This window comes from Lipotes vexillifer, unplaced genomic scaffold (assembly GCF_000442215.2).
Source record: "Lipotes vexillifer unplaced genomic scaffold, Lipotes_vexillifer_v1.1 scaffold63, whole genome shotgun sequence".
Lineage (NCBI taxonomy): Eukaryota > Metazoa > Chordata > Mammalia > Artiodactyla > Lipotidae > Lipotes > Lipotes vexillifer.
In genome coordinates, this window is record NW_006784492.1 from 3,395,892 (window position 1) to 3,406,903 (window position 11,012).

General features: G+C 40.4%; 1 non-coding gene across 1 annotated transcript; it reads right to left on the reverse strand.

Moving 5' to 3' along the window:
* Positions 1 to 7,404: 7,404 nt before the first annotated feature.
* On the reverse strand, positions 7,405 to 7,477 carry TRNAG-CCC (transfer RNA glycine (anticodon CCC)). The gene has a single exon. It is a non-coding gene; the product is annotated as a tRNA-Gly (tRNA).
* Between the last annotated feature and the right edge of the window lie 3,535 nt (positions 7,478 to 11,012).

Sequence of the window (11,012 nt, forward strand, 5' to 3'; positions counted from 1 at the left end):
AGGACCTTTACTTAATTCCCTACACAGAGTTGACACCAAATTCTGCATTTAGTAGGATTTTACCGACAGTTCAGGGGTAATAGTGGAAAACACCATGGGAATAAATGTACAAACAGCTATGAGACTTGTATGCTCTTTCACATCTCACAGTCCTAATTTGGCCTCTGGCTGGACCTCCCTCCCCCCATACCCCCCCTTTCCCGCTTTCAGGGCTCTGAGCAGCTGCTTTGGAGCCTAAACCCAATTACCGTGCAGCTCAGAGAGGGAGAGGAACACCTCAAACCATTTTCTGGTTCTAGATGATTGGCTATGGGAATGTCCTTTCCCTTCAAGGGAAACCACACAAGGTCTTGTAGGACAGTGCCCAACAGGCCAATAGCTGTGCACTTTGGCTTTGCTGCCTTTTGAAAACCCACAGTGTGAGAGCTAACCACTGCCCAGCCCAGCTCCTTTTCACAGCCTCTCCTCTCATGTGAATTGAAGACGAAGTCTGTAAGTTTTTCTGGCCATCTTTTCTGTTTTCTGTTTTCTGGCCTCAAGGCATTTGGGATCTTAGCTCCCCAACCAGGGATCGAGCTCGCACCCCCTGCATTGGAAGGCGAAGTCTTAACTGCTGGACTGCCAGGGAAGTCACCTAGACCATCTTTTCAATGTCAGATCTCTATTTACTATAAAAGGCAGTGAAACATCAACAGTAAAAACGACAACACAGTACAGACAAAAAAATCCTCCACGGCGACAAGGAATGATTTGAAATATAGCGCACTGCATCAATGATACAGAACCGGAACTAATATCCTCTCTGGCTCCACGCCTGGCTCTCTTCTACCCGAACAAAGGCAGCTCCTAAGCAGAGTCCTATTTGCATCTCAAAACAGCACACTCAACTTGTCTAAAACAACTTTTCTGAAACCTGAAACAGGTTGATGGTGACTTCAAGGTTTCCTTCAGGATCAATGGATCGATTCTTTACAATGTGTAATTCAAGGACCCCTTCTGATGACTTTCCCCAGTGAAAGTATGTTCCACAGGTGGGTGCCTTTCTGCTTCCACCACTCACGAGGCTTAAGAAGACCTTGAGGCTTCTGCTCGTTAAAGCTTCAAAAACCCTGGTATCCAGGCCTCAGTAATAAAACTAATCCTTTCCCAGATGTAAGTTCTGGCAGAACAGGTGGTTCCCTGATACAATGGTTACAGTGGAGAAATATTAAGGTTTTCAAACTGGGTAAGTGTGCTATTGATACACTTGGGGTGCTAAGAATGGAGAGTGGTTTTGGATGATAAGATAAAACTTGGGGTTCAGGTAAAATAATTTTTTGGGGTCAACTCCAATTCCCAGGTGGGGGATTTGGGTGAACTTCTAGCTTTGTTTCCAAACGTAGCAGCAGCCATGAAGAGTCATGCCGTCTTTTCCTGTCATTAGAATGTAACAGAATAGCCTTTTCGTTTTGGGCTAAGGAGTTAAGAAATTAGTTGTTTTTGCAGTTCGTGGTTCCCCTAAACATAGGAGTTATTCTGTAAGACTGTTTTTGAGGGTAGAATTCTCATCTGAATTGGGATTTTTCAGAATTTACAGTTTTCAGAGTAGCTGAGTTTAGATGTTAGCAGATGGTTTTAGTGCAATCTTAAAAACTATACTTATATTCTCCTTAATACAAGGTGAAGACACCTGTTAAAAATCATTATCTTTATTGCCCAGCGTTTCTCTAGAATTTGAGAATATGAAGCAAGGTCTCAACAATAACAATTCCATTTTCATCATTATGTGTAATTATATTACTACTTTATCTGCATATATACAGAATCTAATCCATTAATTATAATTACAAAGTGTTTTATTTTTGAAACTACCCTAGAGGGTCATTTCATGTTCTCAGGTAGTAAACAAGTAGCCATTTCTCACCCTTATTAAAATGACTTACTTTTTCTTATCAGTTAAAAAAAATTAGTAATAGTGATAATTGTTCTTGATATTAATATATTGCATGTTTGGTTTTCTGTTTGTTAATAAAACATTTTTCTTTTTCCTGTTTTTTTTTCTTCTAGACCTTTGTCTTATTTAGATGCAAACACATACTTAGCTCATTAACAGAACCCTTTAATCTTTCTGCAGTGTATTCCTTGATATCTGTCTTAATCTTTAAAAAAGCTTCTCTTTCAATTTCAGTACACTGGAAATAAGTCTCTCTAGCTTACTAATGACTTATTTATTGATACCTATTTTCTTGTTGGATTAAAAAATAATTATATTGGCATATGCTTGACAAACTTCTTAGTAAATCACTTCACTGTTCTTATCCTTCTGTCTTCAATTTAAGGTAATGAAAATTAATCAGTCTGCTGTAGGTACACTAAAATGTAACTTTTCCCTACTGGGTCTCAATAACCTTCATGCATCTGCTACCTAGAATGCAATAATAATTTCTTCTTGTTTCAGAAAAAGTTGGGAAATGACTATATTGATTGTCTTCTAAAGTATCCCCAATTTTTCAACATCTTTATTCAATCTCATTTGAATTTGTGAGAACTTTAGCTTTTCTTTGAAATACTTTTTTAGAAATTAATAAGAGTACTGGGAGAAAATAGTTGCAAACCATATATCTGGTAAAGAACTTGTATCTAGAATATATAAAGAACATGCAAAACTCAGCGGTGAAGAAACAAACAACCCAGCTGGAAAATGGGCAAAAGACATGGACTGACATTTCACGAAAGAGAAGATATGGAAGGAAAATAAGCACACATGAAAAGTTGTTCAGCATCATTAGCCATTAGGGAAATGCAAATTAAAACCACAGTGAGATCTCACGACACATATTTAAAAAAAAAAAAAAAATTAGTTACTTGGCTGCACCAGGTCTTAGTTGTGGCATGCGAGATCCTTAGTTGCGGCACATGGGATCTAGTTCCCTGACCAGGGATCGGACCCGGGCTCCCTGCGTTGGGAGAGCACAGTCTTCACCACTGGACCACCAGGGAAGTCCTTACCACACACATATTAGAACAGCTAAACTTCAAAATAGTGACATCAAATACTGGCAAGGATGTGGAGAAACTGGATCAGTCATATGTTACTGGTGGGAATATAAATTGATACAGGCACTCTGGAAAATAGTCTGACTTCTTATAAAACTAAATATGCGCTTAGCATAAGCCCCAGGAATTACACTCTTGGCATTTATTCCAGAGAAATAAAAACCTATGTTCACACAAAACCTGTACATGTACAGCAGCATTATTTGAAATAGCCCCAAACTAGAAACAACCCAGAAATCCCTCAGTGGGTGAATGGTTAAACATCCATTGGTACAGCCATACAGTGGAATACTACTCAGCAGTGAAAAAAGCTATTGATACAACAAGTTGGATGGATCTGAAGGGCATCATGCTCAGTGGGGGAAAAGCCAATCTCAAAAGGTTACAGACTGTACGATTGCATTTATATAACATTCTTGAAATGGTAACACTATAGAGACAGAGAATGGTGGTGGCTGGAGGACAGAAACAGCATTGAGAGGGAGTGGGTACAAATATAAAGGAATAGTATGAGGGTGTCCTTCTGTGGTGATGGAACAGGTCTGTATCCTGACGGCGGTGTGGGTACACAAATTTTACATGAGATCAAATTGTATAGAAACACATACACATGCACACACACATACAGAGGAAAGCATGTAAACACTAATGAAAGCTCACTAAGTTCTATTGTCTGGTTAGTAGTATTGTCCCAATGTAAATTTCCCGGTTTGATCGTCAAACAGTTACACAGTATGTCAGCCTTAGAGAACCTGGGGAAGGGTTTCCAGGAATTCTGTGTCCTATTTCTATATACTATTTTTGTGACTTCTCACGAATCTACAATCATTTTAAGGTAAGAAGTTGAAAAAAATGAGTACTGGAGAACTTGAAGTGCTAGCTAGCCGTTTCAGTAGTATGCTGCATACAAAATTCTTTAGAAGAGCAGATGCTAAAGGAAATACATGAAATAGAATTATTTTTATTATGCCTGCAAAGCACAACACAGGATTACTTATAAATTTATTATGGCTTAACATGATGAAATAAACCTGACAATCAAAATATATTAGACTCAGATTATATTTGCTTTGTCACATGCGTCAGAACCATATTTTCAGTGTCTGCCCTCTCGGGAGGAAGGGACAAGGGGTACGAGCAGGGTTTAATGTGGAGGGAAGTTGTTGCTTGATAGATCTGTGAAATAGTAGGAGGTTTATCTAGTTTTCTGGAAAATGGGGAGTCCACCAGTCAGGGTAATTAGTGCTGTCTGCTGCAACAAGCAAACTCATGAAATCTCAGTGGCTTACCACAACGAAGGTGGCATCCTGTAGGGTGTTTATAAAGGTCAGGCCTAGAGTAGCTTTCCTCACTTCTACCAACATGCCCTGGGCCAGAAGCTCATCACCTGGCAACCTAACTTCAAGGGAGCCTGCAAAATGTAAAGGAACACATGAATATTTTGTGAGCGCTAATGGTCTCTGCCATAAGGAGGATGTTCTTTGATAGATTTGTGATAGGAGTAGTGAGTTAATCACTGAAATTGTCTTGATTATACTTGAACTAAAGTATGTTACTCTCAAAAAGACTTAAAATGTAATGCCATGAATTAAGTATAATGGTCAATATTATTGTCTCAAATTTTCTTTCTGCTGGTAATGAAATGCTTTTTCCCTTATAAATTGAGAGTCTCCTTGAGGGAATAATTTGTGCCAGAGGTTCTTTAACAATATATATATATAAAACCTTAAAGTATAATCCATAGCCTGTTGTAGTCAGTAGTCACCTGGCTACTGATCTGAGTAAATTAGAATGGCAGTTTAATGATAAAGGACTTCAGAGTCACCTAGACCAAACTCCCCAGTTAATATTTAGCAGTTTGCCTAATATTAGGCACCAGAACCTAGTTCTGTTGTTTCTAAATCTAGCACTCTTTCCCCCCTTCCCACATAGTTTTGCAAACCACGTAATGGCAGGTGGATGACTGCATGAAGATAAGTCTGCACTCTCCTTTGAAAGTCAGGGGACATAAACAGCTAACCTTGGGGAGTTCAGGAGGCTCAAAGGTTTTCCTCCAAGCCACCATCACCCTTGGAGTCTTGTTGGAAGACTCCACTGGTGCTGGAAATTCAGGGGAACTTCTGGGGGACTAGGAATTGTGGGGCATTGTGTGGGAATCGGAACTAAAAGCCTGCTTGGTGTCCCTATTTTCTTTCTGTTGTCATTCTTTGGATTGCTGCTATCCCAAAAGTGAGCGCTGAGTAGACAAAGGAAATTAACAATGCACCTGAGGATGCACAGGCAGTGAGAGGACATGCAGTGCTGGTGATAATGCTTCACAAACTGGCCCCTCCCTTTCTTTTCCATTGTAGTAAAAGCAGTGGTGAGCTGGTAAATGTTTAGCAATTGCCTTCCTGGGGGGGAAAAAAAAAATTATATATATATATATATATATATATATATATATATATATATATATATATACACACACACACACACACACACATTTATTATGTATTTTACCGATACCCAATTGATTCTGACAGAATGTTTATTGACATTTAACAAACTCAGTATCCATGGTTGCAAATGATGAACAATCATAGTTCCAACATGGTTATTATTTTTATTAAATGATGGAGATGAACCTGAAACAACAAACGTGTGTGTTGGAACTTCACTCATTTATCAGTGACACAGTGTCTTTTTTGATGAATCACATAAAGGATTTTGAATACTGGAAGAATATTTCCCCAACTTTTTGTGCTTTTACAACGTAGCAGACACAGCCACATACTTGTAAGTTTAAACTACAATATTAACATATTCTCTAGCACTTTAAGTCTAGACAAACAACAAAATAATACATCAAGCTCTGATTTCTTTTTTTTTTAATATTTTCCAATTTCTGTCATGTCAGTACTCCTACCATGGCTGATTTCAAGCTACCAATGTGACATCACTAAATGCACAGTTAGGAAGAGAGACATAGCACGCCATTGTGTGATATTTACATCATAGAGATATCAGAGATGTAAACAGCCTTAAGAACCTTATTATGGATGAAATGCAGTAAACAGTGTGAGTCTTGTACTTTTGTTTTTAATATAAATTATTTGGTTGGAAGTTTGTGTAATTTTTTTTAAAATTTATTTTATTTATTTATTTATTTTTGGCTGCCTTGGGTCTCCGTTGCCGTGCACGGGCTTTCTCTAGTTGCAGTGAGCGGCGGGCTACCCTCCGTTGAGGTGCGCGGGCTTCTCACTGCACTGGCTTCTCTTGTTGCGGAGCATGGGCTCTAAGCGTGCGGGCTTCAGCAGTTGTGGCACATGGGCTCAGTAGTTGTGGCTCGTGGGCTCTAGAGCGCAGGCTCAGTAGTTGTGGTGCATGGGCTTAGTTGCTCTGCAGCATGTGAGACCTTCCCGGACCAGGCATCGAACCCGTGTCCCCTACATTGGCAGGCGGATTCTTAACCACGACGCCACCAGGGAAGCCCCCAAGTTTGTGTAATTTAATTTTGATAATGTCTGTGTTTAAGCACCAGCTCACTGAATCCCTGGGAATTTAACCCTTGCCTCTCCTGGGCCAGTAGAGCCAGCTCCAGCACACCGCTAGATGGGGCAACCCCATCTTTCCCATTGTTGATGCCAAAAAACTTGGAGTCACCCTTTTCTCTTCTTTTGTATGCTCAACACCCAGTCCATCACAAATTCTATTGACTTAGTGTCTTGCTCTTCTATGCTACAGAGGTAATGAGAGAAATTAGAGGGAATCTGGTATAATTCCAATGACTACATTAATTTATATCCGTATCTGTATCTGTGTTCTCTCCTGTCCTTCCTGTTACAACAGAATCATAGGTGAACAATTCATGCTATCCAAAGCCAACTCTACCGTGGAAGAGGTCGGATTCCTTCTCAGCTACTCAAGGGCATTGCTCCAGCAATGCTTCCCATCTCCTAAGTCTACTGACTCATTCCCTTCAGCGTGCTAACATGCTGTTATTTTTAACCTCTTAAACATTCATTTTATTTATTTCACTTCCTTGCCAGCTTCGACCCATTTCTTTCTTCCACTTGGAAGTGATCGTTCTTGGAAGAATTGTCTATATTCACTGTCTTCAACTCTATTTATTTCTCCCAGTATCCTGTGACTCTGCTTCCCACTTTACCGCTTGCTGCCTCGCGTCTCCTTTGCTGGTTCCTTCTCTTCTTCCCAAACTTGTAATGTTGGAGTGCCCCAGGGCTTAGTGGTTGGCCCTTTCCCTACCCACACTCATTCCCTTGATCGTCTCATAGAGTCTCAGCATTTTAATTAATTAATTAATTTAGGCTGCGGCGGGTCTTGGTTGTGGCGTGCTGGCTCTTAGTTGTGGCATGTGGGATCTAGTTCCCTGACCGGGGATCGAACCCCGGCCCCCTGCATTGGGAGTGCTGAGTCTTAACCACTGGACCACCAGGGAAGTCCCTCTCAGCACTTTAAATACTGTCTGTATTCCAATGACTCTGTTATATCTCCAACAGAGAACTCTCATCTGATCTCTTGACAAAGTCCTACCCCATCTCCACTTGGAGGGCTAAGTGACATTCCAAACTCAAGTCTAAATCTGGACTTACGATCTTCCTCTCCAGACTGGCTTCTTTTTATCCCTCTGGTTTCTTAGCATATCCCTTCTTTCAGTTTCTTGGGACCAAAAGTTAAAGTCATTCTGGACTCTTCCATCTCACATCCCACATCCCACCCCTTAGGAAGTTCTGTTGGCTGCACCTGCAACATACATCTAAAATCTCACCGCTTTTTACCACCTCTTCTGCTGTCACCTGATCTGAACTACCATCATTTGTCATCTGGATTATTGTAATAGTTTTCCAACTGGTTAGATCGTTCTTGCCTTCCTATAGTTGATTCTCTAAAACAGCAGTGAACCCATCAGACACAGTCAGGTGTCACTCCTCTGTTCAAATCCCTTCAGTAGTTCCCATTTCACTTAGTAAAAGTCAAAGAGTTTCAACGGCCTACAAGGCCTTACAGTATCTGCCTTCCAACGTGGTTCCTCTTTACCTCCTACTTTCTCCTTTGCTTCTGCTACTCTGGGGACAGAGTGGGCACACTCCCAACATAAGGCTTTTGCTAATTGCTTCTAAGGAGCCTCATTCCCCAGGTATTATCTTCACTAACTCCCTTACTAACTCCTTTTACTGTCTTGAGACACCTCACCATCTCAACGAGGCCTTATCTTGACCACCCCAGTTAATCACGTGCTCTGCACTCTCCCCCAAGTCCCTTTACCGGCTTCTACTTTTTTTCTCCGTAGCACAAATAAACTTCTAACATACTAACTAATTGGCTTATTATTATGTTTATTGTCCATTATCTGCTTCATCCTCGTAAGACCCTGGAGAGGCACATTTTTTTCTGTTTTATTTTCCCCTCATGCAGTATCAGATCCTCTAATAATAAATGCTCAATAAATCTTTGCTGCATACAAGACTGGCTACATAATTTGTGGATCCAGCGTAAAGTGAAAATTCGGGTCCCCTCTTTTGCAAATTATTGCGAATTTCATCATGGCCACAGTAGAGCATTAAACCAAGCGTGGGCCCCTTCTGAATGTGGGACCCTGTGCTCCTGTGCGGATTGCATGGCCATGAAGTCGGCTCTGGTTGAATGAACGAAGGAAAAGGTGGCTTTACTTTCAAAACGCAAGCAGAATCTGACCACTGTTCATCACCTCTACTGCTCCCAACGTGGTACACACTACTATCGTCATTTCTTGTGCAAACAATGCAGTAACTCCCTAACTGGCCTCTTTGTGTCTATACTTTTTTATACTACAGGGGTTCTCATTTACATAGACTCTAGTGTAAATATTTCCCCTAGACTTGTGCAACGTGGTGGCCCTGAGACAGGCTTACGTAATCTGTCTGCTGCTGTTGCTACTTTCCCTGCTTGTATCAGTACCTCCTACTCCCTTCCTTTCACTCTGCTCTAACCACCCTGACCTTGAGCTCCCCCTGCCTGGCATGCTCATCTCCCAAAGCTTTCACCTCCTACAGGTCTTTGCTCTATTTGTACTTAGTGAAGATTTCCTTGACTATATAAAATTGTAATCTACCCTTTACCTTGAATTCCTTAGTCCTCTTCCCTACCTTGTTTTCTCTATGTCATTTATCACTCTGACACACTATGTATTTCATTTATCTATTTCACTTTTCGATGAGGGCAGGGGCCTTCCTCTGTCTTTTCCACCAGTGTATCCCCGGCATCTATAACAGCGCCTAATGCATAGTAGGCAGACAACACGTTTGTTAAATCGTTCAGTGGGTGATGAAATGAATGCACACCCGGAACAAAAACCTCCTAGTGAAGCAGAACCGCTGGAGGAAACAATGTCATAGACTAAAAAGTATTGGAGCATGAGGGAGATTCAGTTACTGAATAAAGAGACACATTGGATTTAAGACAAGCAAACAAATCATGACTTCTCAATTTAAAATTTGGTAGATAAAGGGAAAGGGAAAGATAAAGGGAAAGGGAAATTAGTGAGACCAGAACTGGAGGCCTAGAAGATCAAATGGAAGAAATCATCTGAATGCCAGAGTAAAAATAAAAGGAATTGGAAACCTGAGGGAAAATGTAACAGAAGTGGTTGACGTATTTGTATTTCCCAATAAGCAAATTATAGGATTTCAGAGGGAGAAGGAAAAAACAAAACAAAACCCACAAACACAACAGATGGAAGGGAGGTAAACAGTAGATTAAAATTCTCCTGATCTGAAAAAACATTGAGTCTGCAGGTTAAAGGAGCTCACAAAGTTCAAGAGAAGACTTATATGCCATCTCCTGGAAATATTCCTGAACCCTGAGAATAAAGAGAATATTTTCTAATCTTCTAGGCAGAAAGAACAATTACTACTAAAACAAGCAAGAATCAGACTGGTGTCAGACTTTTCATCTTCAGACTGGAAGCTAGAAAAGATGAGATGCCTGAGGGAAAAGTGTTGAAAATCATCCCTCAGGATAAAAGAGATCTATTTATCTATGGAGACAACGTGCTATCTATCCACTTGCCCCATCTGAGGGAGAGCACTTCAGACAACAAATAAATGGAAGAGAAGATGATATAGGATAAGCTAGAGGCAAGTGCTGATCAATCAAACTTGTAATATATATATATATTGTTAAATGTACAGGCATACCTTGGAGATATTGCAGGTTTGGTTCCACACCACTGCAATAAAGCAAATATCCCAATAACTACGTGCACACATTTTTTTGGTTTCCCTGTACGTGTAAAAGTTATGCTTGTACTATACTGTAGTCTATTAAGTGAGCGATAGAATTATGTATAAAAAACGTACATACCTTCATTTAAAAATACTTTATTGCTAAAAGTGCTAACCATCACCTGAGCCTTTGGCAGGTGGTAATCCTTTTGCTGGTGGACGGTCTAGCCTTGATCTTGATGGCAACTTGATGGCAAATTGATCAGGGTGGTGGTAACTGAAGGTTGGGGTGGCTGTGGGAATTTCTTAAAAATAAGGCAACATGAAATTTGCCATATGATTGACTCTTCCTTTCATGAACAATTTCTCTGTAGCACGTGGTGCTGTTTGATAGCATTTTACCCAGAGTAGAATGTCTTTCAAAATTGGAGTCAGTCCTGTCAAACCCTGCTGCTGCTTTATCAACGAAGTTTGTAATATTCTAAATCCTTTGCTGTCATTTCAACAATCTTCACAGCATCTTTAACCAAGAGTAGATTCCATCTCAGGAAACCTCTTTCTTTGCTCTTCCGTAAGTGATCATGAGATTACAGTGATTCCGTCACATCTTCAGCCTCCACAGAATTCTGGTTCTCATGATATTTCCTCCACTGAACTTGAACCCTTCAGAGTCATCCATGAGGGTTGGAATCGACTTCTCCCAAACGCCTATGGATGTTTGATGTTTTGACCTCTTCCCATGAATCACAGATATTCTTAATGGCATCTAGA